Raw genomic sequence first — 10,929 nt, forward strand, 5'->3', positions numbered from 1 at the left:
GAGGTCGCGTCGGGCGACTTGGACGGGGGTTGCGTGTTCGTGTCCATCGGTAACTTCGGGTCCTTTGTCTCGGTTTTGGTTGGTCTGTCTGTTCTCATTTTCTTCAGATCCGGGCTGGGGGCTGGGCGGTGGTAGTTGGTCGGGTCTGGGCTGGAAGGGGCTAAGGGCTGGGGCGAAATGCTCGGCGATGTCCCTGGGCCCTCGGTCGATGGTCCCGTCTTACAGATGGCGTCGATGCTCCAAGGCGAGGATGGGGATGACAAACGCCGCACCTCCAATCAAATGTTACGTTGCGGCAAGCTGGTGAACACAGGAGAAAGAGAACTGAGAGATGATGTTCGATGACAGTGAAATGACGTTAATTGAATTGTTGCGGACCTAGCCCGAGCTCTCCTGCCTGCGCCACTGTCCACTTCTTCCTTCTTCCGGTCCGTAACACTACCCGGGGCCACCGAGCGATCGTCCCGATCGTGGACGAGAAAGTTGGGCGATGCTGATGACTCTATGACATGACGATGGGCGTGACTGGGCCGGTGAAGAAGAAGAGGAAGGCGGAAGAAAACTGCTTGCCGCCGTGATGATCCTCTGAAGAAGTCTGGCACAATGTTTTCGGACCACTTGTCTTCAAGATCCGATGGCTGAGGCCCAGGCAGGCACCGCATGGCATGAGCAGGGGTCAGTGTTCATGAGAGGTGGCGTCTTGGGTCTTTGGGGTCTCAGGACGGCAAATCTGGCCAGTAGGCTCTCTCATTGTGTGTTGTGGTCGTACGTTTTGGGTCAGTCTCCTTCGTCGTCTTGTGGTCGAGGCTGGGGACGGGGTAGAGGAACTGCAAGCTCTTGTTGAGTCCGGCAGGCTGGCGACCAGGCATGCGATGCCTCCTACCCTTTCGCCGACGACACAAGAAGAAGCAGGGCGCCGAAGCTCCGGATCAGGATGAGAGGGTGATGATGAGGCACGCTGCACCTCCACCAAAATATTATGTGGTGACAAGCAAAGAGGACAGTAGAACATGGCGATAGGGCGAAGAATGATTTAATGGCTGGCCTATCGCGAGGGCTCCTCTCGTGACACTGCCAATCTTCTTCGTAAAACTGTATGGCGATTTCCATTGGTCGCTCTGGAGCAAATTGTCTTTCCCCGGGATGAATATTTCGAATTCCACTCGTCGACCGAGATAGGTTGCGCGCATTCCGCTGGTCGCTTGAAGCAACTCGGGGTGCTCCAACTCAATCCCCCGACCAGAATCGAATTTCGCCGGAAGTTTTAGCCGGTGATATCGTCACTTTCGTAATTTTTCGGCCGTTGTTCGCGGTTTCAGGGATATCTGCGGAAGACACGGGCAGCACCGTTTTTTCTCGCTAATATGTAGAAGCGCGTCCATTGAAGAACGACTACAGCGTTAAAATTATGCGAAAGCAAGCTGCAGAGGGCCACACTCTTGCATATTTATCAACCGCAACAATTTCGCCGCTTGGATGCGACTTCAACTTGCTGAACTGGCTCAACGTTACTTCCGCCACATCACAGAAAAGCAATGCAAACCGAACTCTTGGCTACCAAAGGCAGAATTTTTCTAAATCTCTGTTACATCTCAAACTAAAATTGTATCAGTCCCTTGTACGTCCTCAGTTGGAATACCCGTCAGCAATTTCGAACCCATCACAACAGTATCTTGCCATTGAAGCTGTTCTGAATAGATCTGCTCGTTTTATAGCTTTAAATTACTCTCGTACAACCTGTGTTTCTCTTCTGAGGTCTAACCTTAAGTTACCCGATTTGAAATTTGGAAGAAAAATTTCCCGTCTCTGTCTTTTCCATAAAGTGTTCTTTCATAGTTCTTCCCTGAAATGCGAACTTATATCGCAACCTACGTACGTATCATCTCGCATAGATCACAGCCATAAAGTTTTCGTTCCTTGTTGGCGAACAAATGTCCCTTTTGATTCTTTTCTGCCCAAGACAAGTGCAGAGTGGAACCGCCTTCCCTCCTTGATCACATGAATTGAAGACACACTGTCATGTAAGTCTGCCATTTGTATCCATTTTTACGTGACTATGTAGCAATGTTTTGTTTTCTTTTATGTCCCTGAGCGTGGTATGCATTTCACTGTTTGACTTGTCTTGTGTTCCATTATTACATTTGTCATTCTTGCACATTGTTTCATTCTGTTTTTGATTATAATCCCCTCCCCCTGTAATGCCCAGAAGCCCTGAGGGTATTGTAATAAATAAAAAATAAATAAATAAAAAGTTGTAGCAGCTTTCTCACCAGTGCTGTTTGCAGCGAATGATATCACCATGGCAATCAGGAATCCCATTGAATGTTGCATCTGAAAATAATTTATCAATATTTATTTACACATATTGAGATCTTTTTGCAAGACCTTAGCAGGATGGGCAAATAATAGAGACGTACATAAATACTGGAAACAACAGAAGGAAGAGGAAAACACATTAGGTGCAAGTATACATACGCAACACAGAGATGTAGCGATGCATAATAAATATCAAAATTTTTATAGGTAGTATTCGAACATATTTAGTGAAGTGTGTATTACTGCATTATTAGTGATATTATTCCAGTCTAACAGTTCTTTCTGCTTGTAACACTGTCATTGTAACGTCGTGCCATTGTCGTGTGTTCCCAGAGGAGAACGATATAATATTGGTTGTGTCAAAATTCTGCTGACCTTTGGTTAAATGAAAAAGAAATCATAGATGACATTTGCGGTTTCTCTAGGAGGCTGAGAACAAACTTGCTTCATTATCAATAACAGTGGCAGATGAGCGGCTACGTGATTTATAAACAAATAGAACTGCATTTTTTAGAACTGTGTCTAAATTTATAAATGTTAGCTTTCTGGCTCCGATGACAGGCCGCCATGCGAAATTGACCCTGAACACGTCTAATGCTAGAACCCTATGTATTGGGGATAGTTTAGCAGTGCTGTTAGAGGAACTAGAGGGTGTGCAATGGGATATCGTAGGGCATAGTAAAGTGAGTAGGCCGAACGAGGCTTGCACTGTACTGAAGGGCGGGCATGTACTGTGTTATCGAGGTTTACTGAAGAAACGAGAACTAAGAGTAGCTGTCTTTATCAATAAAGATATAGCTGGTAATATAGAGGAATTCTATAGCAGCAATGAGAGGGTAGCCGGCCTCTTAATTAAGCTAAATAAGCGGCATAAACTGAAGATTGCACAAGTGTACGCACCTACATGTAGTTGTGATGACCAGGCAGTAGAAAGCCTTCATGAAGCCAGGGGGGAAATAAAACCACATTATACTGTACTGATGGGCGAATTCGTTGCCAAGGTGAGTAGAAAGCAAGCTGGAGCCCACACAATGGACAAATATGGCACTGCATTAAGAAATAACAGGGGGCAGTTATTAGTTGAGTTTGATCAATGCAACAACTTGCGAATACCTTCTTCAACAAACAGAACTGGAAGTGGACATGGAAAAGCCCTAACGGGGAGACTAAATATGAAATTCATTTCCTATTGTGTTCCAACCCCGGCATTATCAAGGCTGTAGAAGTGAAGAAGGAAAAGGTGCGACGCAGTGACCCCAGGATGATAAGGTCTCGAATTATTCTGGATTTGAAGAGGGAGCGGAGCCGATTCATGAGGAAGAAATCTACTAACGAATTAGGGCTAAGGGGAAAAGTCGAAGAATTCCAACTCTCGATGCAGAATAGATACTCAGTGCTAACCGAGGAAGCCGACCTTAGCCTAGAGGAACGAACAATAATTTCAGAGATATCGTTACTGAGTGCCCGGTAGAAGTAGGCGGTACAATTGTTAAAGAGGATACGGGTTAACTGTCTAAGGAGACGAAATATATGATTAAGAAGCGCCAAAGTATGAAACCATCCAACCCAACAGACCGGATAGAACTGGCAGAGGTATCGCAGCAAAGCAATAGACGCAATGTGCCCGACATAAGGATGCATAACATGGGGAAAATTGAGTGTTCCCGGCAGCACAAAGTGGGCTATGAAAGGGGGCCCGCGGTGGGTCCGAGGTAGGCAATGCAGGACAGCCCCGGTGGGCTCAGTGTGGGCGCTGCAACGGGGGCCTACGTAGGCCTGAAGGTGGATTCCGACAAAGCCCCTATGGGTCCTACTTGGGACCGATGCAGGTAGCCCTTGCGGGGCTTTTCCCGGATGGCAAAAAGTTCACATCCCGCCAACTCCCACAATTCTCCTTCTTTGGACAGATACAGGCCGCTGCTCTGGATAAACATATATTTTTATTTCGGTCAGCCCCTCAGATAATGACATAGTACCGATGCGTGTTCTATAGCGCGAGCCACACTGGGGCTTATCCGCATTATTCTCATAGGGGTCCGACGCAGATAATTGATGACAAGCCCTAGTCGGTCAGCCCCTCAGACAATAACATAGGACCGATGCGGGTTCTATTGCGCAAGCCGCACTTGGGCTTCCTCACATTATTCTCATAGGGGTCCGACGCAGATAACTGATGACAAGCCCTAGTCGGTCAGCCCCTCAGACAATAACATAGGACCGATGCGGGTTCTATTGCGCAAGCCGCGCTTGGGCTTCCTCACATTATGCTCTAGGGGTCCGACGCAGATAACTGATGACAAGCCCTCGTCGGTCAGCCCCTCAGACAATAACATAGGACCGATGCGGGTTCTATTGCGTAAGCCGCACTTGGGCTTCCTCACATTATGCTCTAGGGGTCCGACGCAGATAACTGATGACAAGCCCTTGTCGGTCAGCCCCTCAACAATAACATAGGACCGATGCGGGTTCTATTGCGTAAGCCGCACTTGGGCTTCCTCACATTATGCTCTAGGGGTCCGACGCAGATAACTGATGACAAGCCCTCGTCGGTCAGCCCCTCAGACAATAACATAGTGTCACCAACACACGTAGCAAGCAGCACAACAACCGAGCTGGCCCTTTTTAATCAAGCGAAAAACTCGAGAGAGACGAAGATGACGCTTAGCCACGTGCCAAGCGATTCGGCCACTTGGTGGCGCCAGGAGATGGTCAGCGGTGTGGCATTGCCCCCCTTCCAAGGGGCATCGACCCGATGCCGCAAGCGTAGGGGAATAGTCTTAAAGCGGGGCAAGTAATACGGGAAAGTCTCTGGCTCTGGTTTGGATCCTGAATTGGTTTACCGATTGTAATAGGGCTTCATTCTGGCAACGTGAACTATTTCAGATTTCGGCTGCCGAGAGGAGCGTACAGTGCCTTGTGGTAGCACCTCGTAGTTCACCGCGCTGAGGCGGCGGAGCACCTCGTAAGGTCCAAAGTATCGCCGCAGAAGCTTTTCAGAGCGCCCTCGCAACCGTATTGGGCTCCATACCCAGACTTGGTCGCCGGGCGTGTAAATCACCTCTCGGTGTCGCAGGTTGTAGCGCTGGGCGTCGTGTACTTGTTTTTGCCGAATTCGCTGTCGGGCAAGCTGGCGTGCAGCTTCTGCGTCACGAATAAATTGGTCAGCCCCCACGACAGTGGAGGGAGCAGAATCTGGAAGAAGCATGGCATCCAGCATAGTCAAGGGTTCGCGTCCATGAACCAAATGAAATGGAGTGAAGCGTGTTGTTTCCTGGAGTGCAGTGTTGTATGCGAACGTGATGTACGGCAAAATCCGGTCCCAGTTCCCATGATCATCGTCTACATACATAGAAATCATATCGGCAATTGTCTTGTTAAGCCGCTCAGTCAGTCCATTAGTTTGAGGATGATAGGCTGTTGTCTTGCGGTGGGTGGTGCCACTGAGTCGAAGTACTTCACTCGTGAGTGCCGACGTAAACGAGGTTCCTCTGTCAGTTAAGACGACTGTTGGCGCACCATGACGGAGTACAATGTTGTGAATGAAGAAATGAGCAACTTCATCTGCGGTACCACGGGGAATGGCCTTGGTCTCACAGTAGCGGCTAAGGTAGTCAGTGGCAACCGCTATATACCTGTTACCCATGGAGGACTTCGGAAATGGGCCCAGTAAGTCCATGCCGACCTGTTGAAATGGGAATTTCGGGGGATCGATAGGCTGTAAGAGCCCAGCTGGTTTAATGGGTGGTGTTTTCCGCCGCTGGCACTCACGGCAGGTACGGACGTAGCGGTGCACAATGGCAGCTAGCCTGGGCCAGTAGTACTTTCGGCGTATCCGTGCCAATGTGCGAGAAAACCCGAGATGGCCGGAAGAAAGGTCATCGTGGCACGCACGAAGAACTTCGTCATGTAGCGTTGTGGGTACTACAAGCAGATAAGCAGTTTCTGTTGGACCGTAGTTCTTCTTGTAGAGCACACCATCACGCAGGCAAAATGACGACAGTCCGCGCCTGAAGAGCTGAGGAGGAGATGACACGGTTCCTTCGAGGTATTCAATGAGGGGTAAAAGTTCAGAGTCAGCCCGCTGCTTTCGGGATAAGGTGGACGTCGCGATAACACCAAGGAAAACGGAATCGTCGTCGGAGCCGTCCGCGTGGCAGGGAGTAGGGGCGCGGGACAGACAGTCAGCATCACTGTGTTTCTTACCGGACTTGTGCACGATTGTAACGTCAAATTCTTGCAACCGAAGGCTCCATCGAGCAAGCCGACCCGATGGATCTTTCAGGTTTGCCAGCCAACACAGAGAGTGATGGTCGCTCACGACACGAAACGGACGACCGTACAAATACGGACGAAATTTCATGACTGCCCACACAACAGCGAGGCACTCCTTTTCGGTAGTTGAATAATTAACTTCGGAACGGGACAAAGTGCGACTGGCGTAAGCAATAACACGTTCTGCACCGTCCTGCCACTGAACAAGGACCGCACCGAGGCCAACGTTACTGGCATCCGTGTGCAGTTCCGTGTCGGCCTCTTCGTCGAAGTGGCCAAGTATTGGCGTACATTGGAGACGGGACTTGAGTTCCGTGAAAGCGTTTTCCTGGTCGGGGCCCCAAAAGAACGGCTCGGCGTCTTTTGTCAGGCGGGTCAGAGGCTCAGCGATCTTGGAGAAATTGTTAACAAAGCGACGATAGTACGCGCAGAGGCCGAGAAATCGACGCAAGCTTCGTTTATCCGCTGGTTTGGGAAATGAAGAGACAGCGGCCGTCTTCTCTGGGTCTGGGCTAACACCTCGAGCACTGACAATGTGGCCAAGAAATTTCAGCTCGTTAAAAGCAAAGTGGCATTTTTCGGGTTTTAGAGAGAGACCGGCAGATCGGATGGCCTCGAAGACAGCGCGCAAACGTTTCAGGTGCTCGTCGAACGTGTCCGAGAAAATCACAACGTCGTCGAGATACACGAGGCATGACTGCCACTTCAGACCAGAGAGTACAGTGTCCATCATTCGCTGAAATGTGGCAGGGGCCGAACACAGGCCAAACGGGAGCACTTTAAATTCATACAAACCGTCTGGCGTAATAAAAGCGGTCTTCTCACGGTCTCGCTCGTCAACCTCTATTTGCCAATATCCACTGCGGAGGTCAAGGGACGAAAAGTAAGTGGCATGGCGAAGGCGATCGAGGGAATCGTCTATGCGTGGCAGGGGGTACACATCCTTTTTTGTGACGTTGTTGAGGCGTCTGTAATCCACGCAAAACCTCAAGGTTCCATCCTTCTTTGCGACGAGGACAACAGGCGAAGACCAGGGGCTCGTCGACGGTTGGATAACGTCGTCCTGGAGCATTTCTGTTACTTGGCGGCGGATGGCATCACGTTCTTTTGAAGACACCCGGTAAGGACGCTGGCATAGTGGACGTTGGTCATCGGCAACTATAATTCGGTGCTTCGTTAGTGGCGTCTGTCGGACCTTGGAGGTTGATGCAAAACAATCTCGGAACGAATTGACAAGATTCTCTATGCAGCGTTTCTCACTGGGCGAGAGGTGCGGGTTCACATCAGTCTGAATGGCTGTAGGCGTCGCATTGTCGGGGTCTGACGTGTTGGTTAAAGCGTACTGGCCTGTACATTCTCCAAGTTCTTCAAAATAAGCGACCGCCGTGTTCGCCGTCAAATGTTGGGGTTCACATGTGAAGTTTGTCACTAGCACGTTGGCTTGGCCACGGACAAGTTCGACAAGACCCCGAGCTACACAAACTTGTCGAGTTAGAAGCAGTGACATGTTAGCTTCAGCAATGCCACTCGTGCCAGTGCTATGATCACATTCGACTGTGACGAACTTGCTCGCACGCGGAGGGATCGTTATGTGGTCGTCACAGACACGCAACATCGTTTTCCGGAAGTCCGTGTTGCTATCAACGGCTCGCGTCGTTGAAAACGATACCATGAGCTGCTCCCGAAGGTCTATAACCGCACCATACTCTTGAAGAAAATCCATGCCGAGAATCAGATCTTTGCAGCACTCTTGTAATACGGCAAATGTGCCAGTGAAAGTAAAACCGCAGATCTCTATACGGCAAGTGCACATGCCAATCGGCGTCATTACATGACCACCGGCGGTACGCATCATTGGCCCAGACCAAGGCGTCAGAACCTTACGGAGTGCCGTGGCTAGCTGGCTGCTCATGACGGAGAAATCGGCGCCGGTATCCACAAGTGCGGTCACATCACAACTGTCGGCGGTTACAAAAATTTCCCCGGAAACAATGCGTTCGCAGCACGTCGGTAAGTTCATCGGATCGGGTCGTCGCCGCTCGGGCCGTCGCGTCAAATCGTCGGGTGGAGGCTGTTTAATCTGAAAAGTAGCGGCGGCCCCACCCCCGGAGGTCGCCGTGTTTAGTTTTCCCGGTGAGGGGACGTGCCTCTGAATTGCCCAGAGGAAGAGTACCGAGTGGGCGAAGCAAAACGCTTCGGAGATGTCGATCGCGACCGCCGTTGTGGTGACGTTGGCTGCATCTCGTTAGCAGCCAGGTACTCCTCAATCTCCTGTGGTCTTTCGCCATAGCGGGGTCGAGGCGCGTTTGGTGGAAATCCTCTCAAGCCTATTCTCCGGTATGGGCAATTGCGAAGAATGTGACCAGGTTCGCCGCAGTGATAACAGAGCGGTCGTCTGTTGGGCGTGCGCCACAAGTGCGCCTTGCTGATAGCGGGACGCTGGTATTGCTGTGGCTCGACGGGGCGCAGATCTTGTTGCTGCTCGACGGGGCGCATGTAGCGAGGCGGTGGTCCGACAACGGGACGGAATGGATTTGGCTCGGGAGCAGGTCGACGTAAGACATCACTATAAGACATGATGCATGGCTCCGGTTGTGGTGCTGGCGGTGGTGGTGGCTGCACCGCTCGCCGAATTTCATCACGGATGACGTCCACGGTAGAATAATCATTTGCAGAGGGAGCATTCAAGTGGAGGTTTTTTAGTTCTTCGCGGACAATGCTCCTCACAAGCTCCCGCAATGCCTCGTTGCTGGCTGCTGGCACGGACGCGCAGTAGAGTGTGGCCGCTACGCTTGCCTGGCGGCCGTATTGGGTACTCCGTTCCTGCAGGGAACGTTCCATGCTGGTAGCTTCTCTCGCGAAATCTGCGACAGTTCTTGGGGGGTCGCGAATGAGGCCAGCGAACAACTGCTCTTTCACCCCGCGCATGAGGTGCCGTACCTTCGTTGCCTCAGGCATGGTAGGGTCGGCCCGATTGAAAAGCCGCATCATGTCCTCGACAAACATGGCCACACTCTCATTTGACTGTTGAGACCTTGAACGAATTGCAATCTCTGCATTTTCTTTGCGTGCACTCGAGCTGAATGTTGAAAGTAACTCACGGCGAAAGGCTGCCCAGTTGACAAAGGATGCCTCGTGGTTCTCGAACCACGTCTTGGCCGAGTCTTGCAGCGCAAAGTACACATTCATTAGCTTCCGCTCGTCGTCCCATTGGTTAAATGCAGCCACACGGTCAAAACTGGCCAACCAGTCTTCCACATCCTCTAACCGGTCACCATGAAATGATGGCGGTGATCGAGGTGCGAGAAGGACGCACGGTGGAGCGTTGCTGGAAGGCTGGCTTGTCTGGCTGCTCGTCGTGGATGTCATGGTTCGTAGCGGGGTGGACAGCGGTTCAAACTCAGGTTGTAGGCCTCGCAGGCGACGGCTGGCTTTATGGACAGGAGTCGCGTCCACGCGTTGATGAGCAGCGTCACTGACGTCTTCGGGGGCAACGTACATGGGATCTTACCCAGCACCTCCACCAAATGTCACCAACACACGTAGCAAGCAGCACAACAACCGAGCTGGCCCTTTTTAATCAAGCGAAAAACTCGAGAGAGACGAAGATGACGCTTAGCCACGTGCCAAGCGATTCGGCCACTTGGTGGCGCCAGGAGATGGTCAGCGGTGTGGCAATAGGACCGATGCGGGTTCTATTGCGTAAGCCGAGCTTGGGCTTCCTCACATTATGCTCTAGGGGTCCGACGCAGATAACTGATACAAGCCCTCGTCGGTCAGCCCCTCAGACAATAACATAGGACCGATGCGGGTTCTATTGCGTAAGCCGCACTTGGGCTTCCTCACATTATGCTCTAGGGGTCCGACGCAAATAATTGATGACAAGCCCTAGTCGGTCAGCCCCTCAGACAATAACATAGGAGCGATGCGGGTTCTATTGCGTAAGCCGCGCTTGGGCTTCCTCACATTATGCTCTAGGGGTCCGACGCAGATAACTGATGACAAGCCCTCGTCGGTCAGCCCCTCAGACAATAACATAGGACCGATGCGGGTTCTATTGCGTAAGCCGCACTTGGGCTTCCTCACATTATGCTCTAGGGGTCCGACGCAGATAACTGATGACAAGCCCTTGTCGGTCAGCCCCTCAACAATAACATAGGACCGATGCGGGTTCTATTGCGTAAGCCGCACTTGGGCTTCCTCACATTATGCTCTAGGGGTCCGACGCAGATAACTGATGACAAGCCTTAGTCGGTCAGCCCCTCAGACAATAACATAGGAGCGATGCGGGTTCTATTGCGTAAGCCGCGCTTGGGCTTCCTCACATTATGCTCTAGGGGT

This window comes from Amblyomma maculatum, chromosome 10 (assembly GCF_055883805.1).
Source record: "Amblyomma maculatum isolate TAMU_Amacu chromosome 10, ASM5588380v1, whole genome shotgun sequence".
NCBI lineage: Eukaryota > Metazoa > Arthropoda > Arachnida > Ixodida > Ixodidae > Amblyomma > Amblyomma maculatum.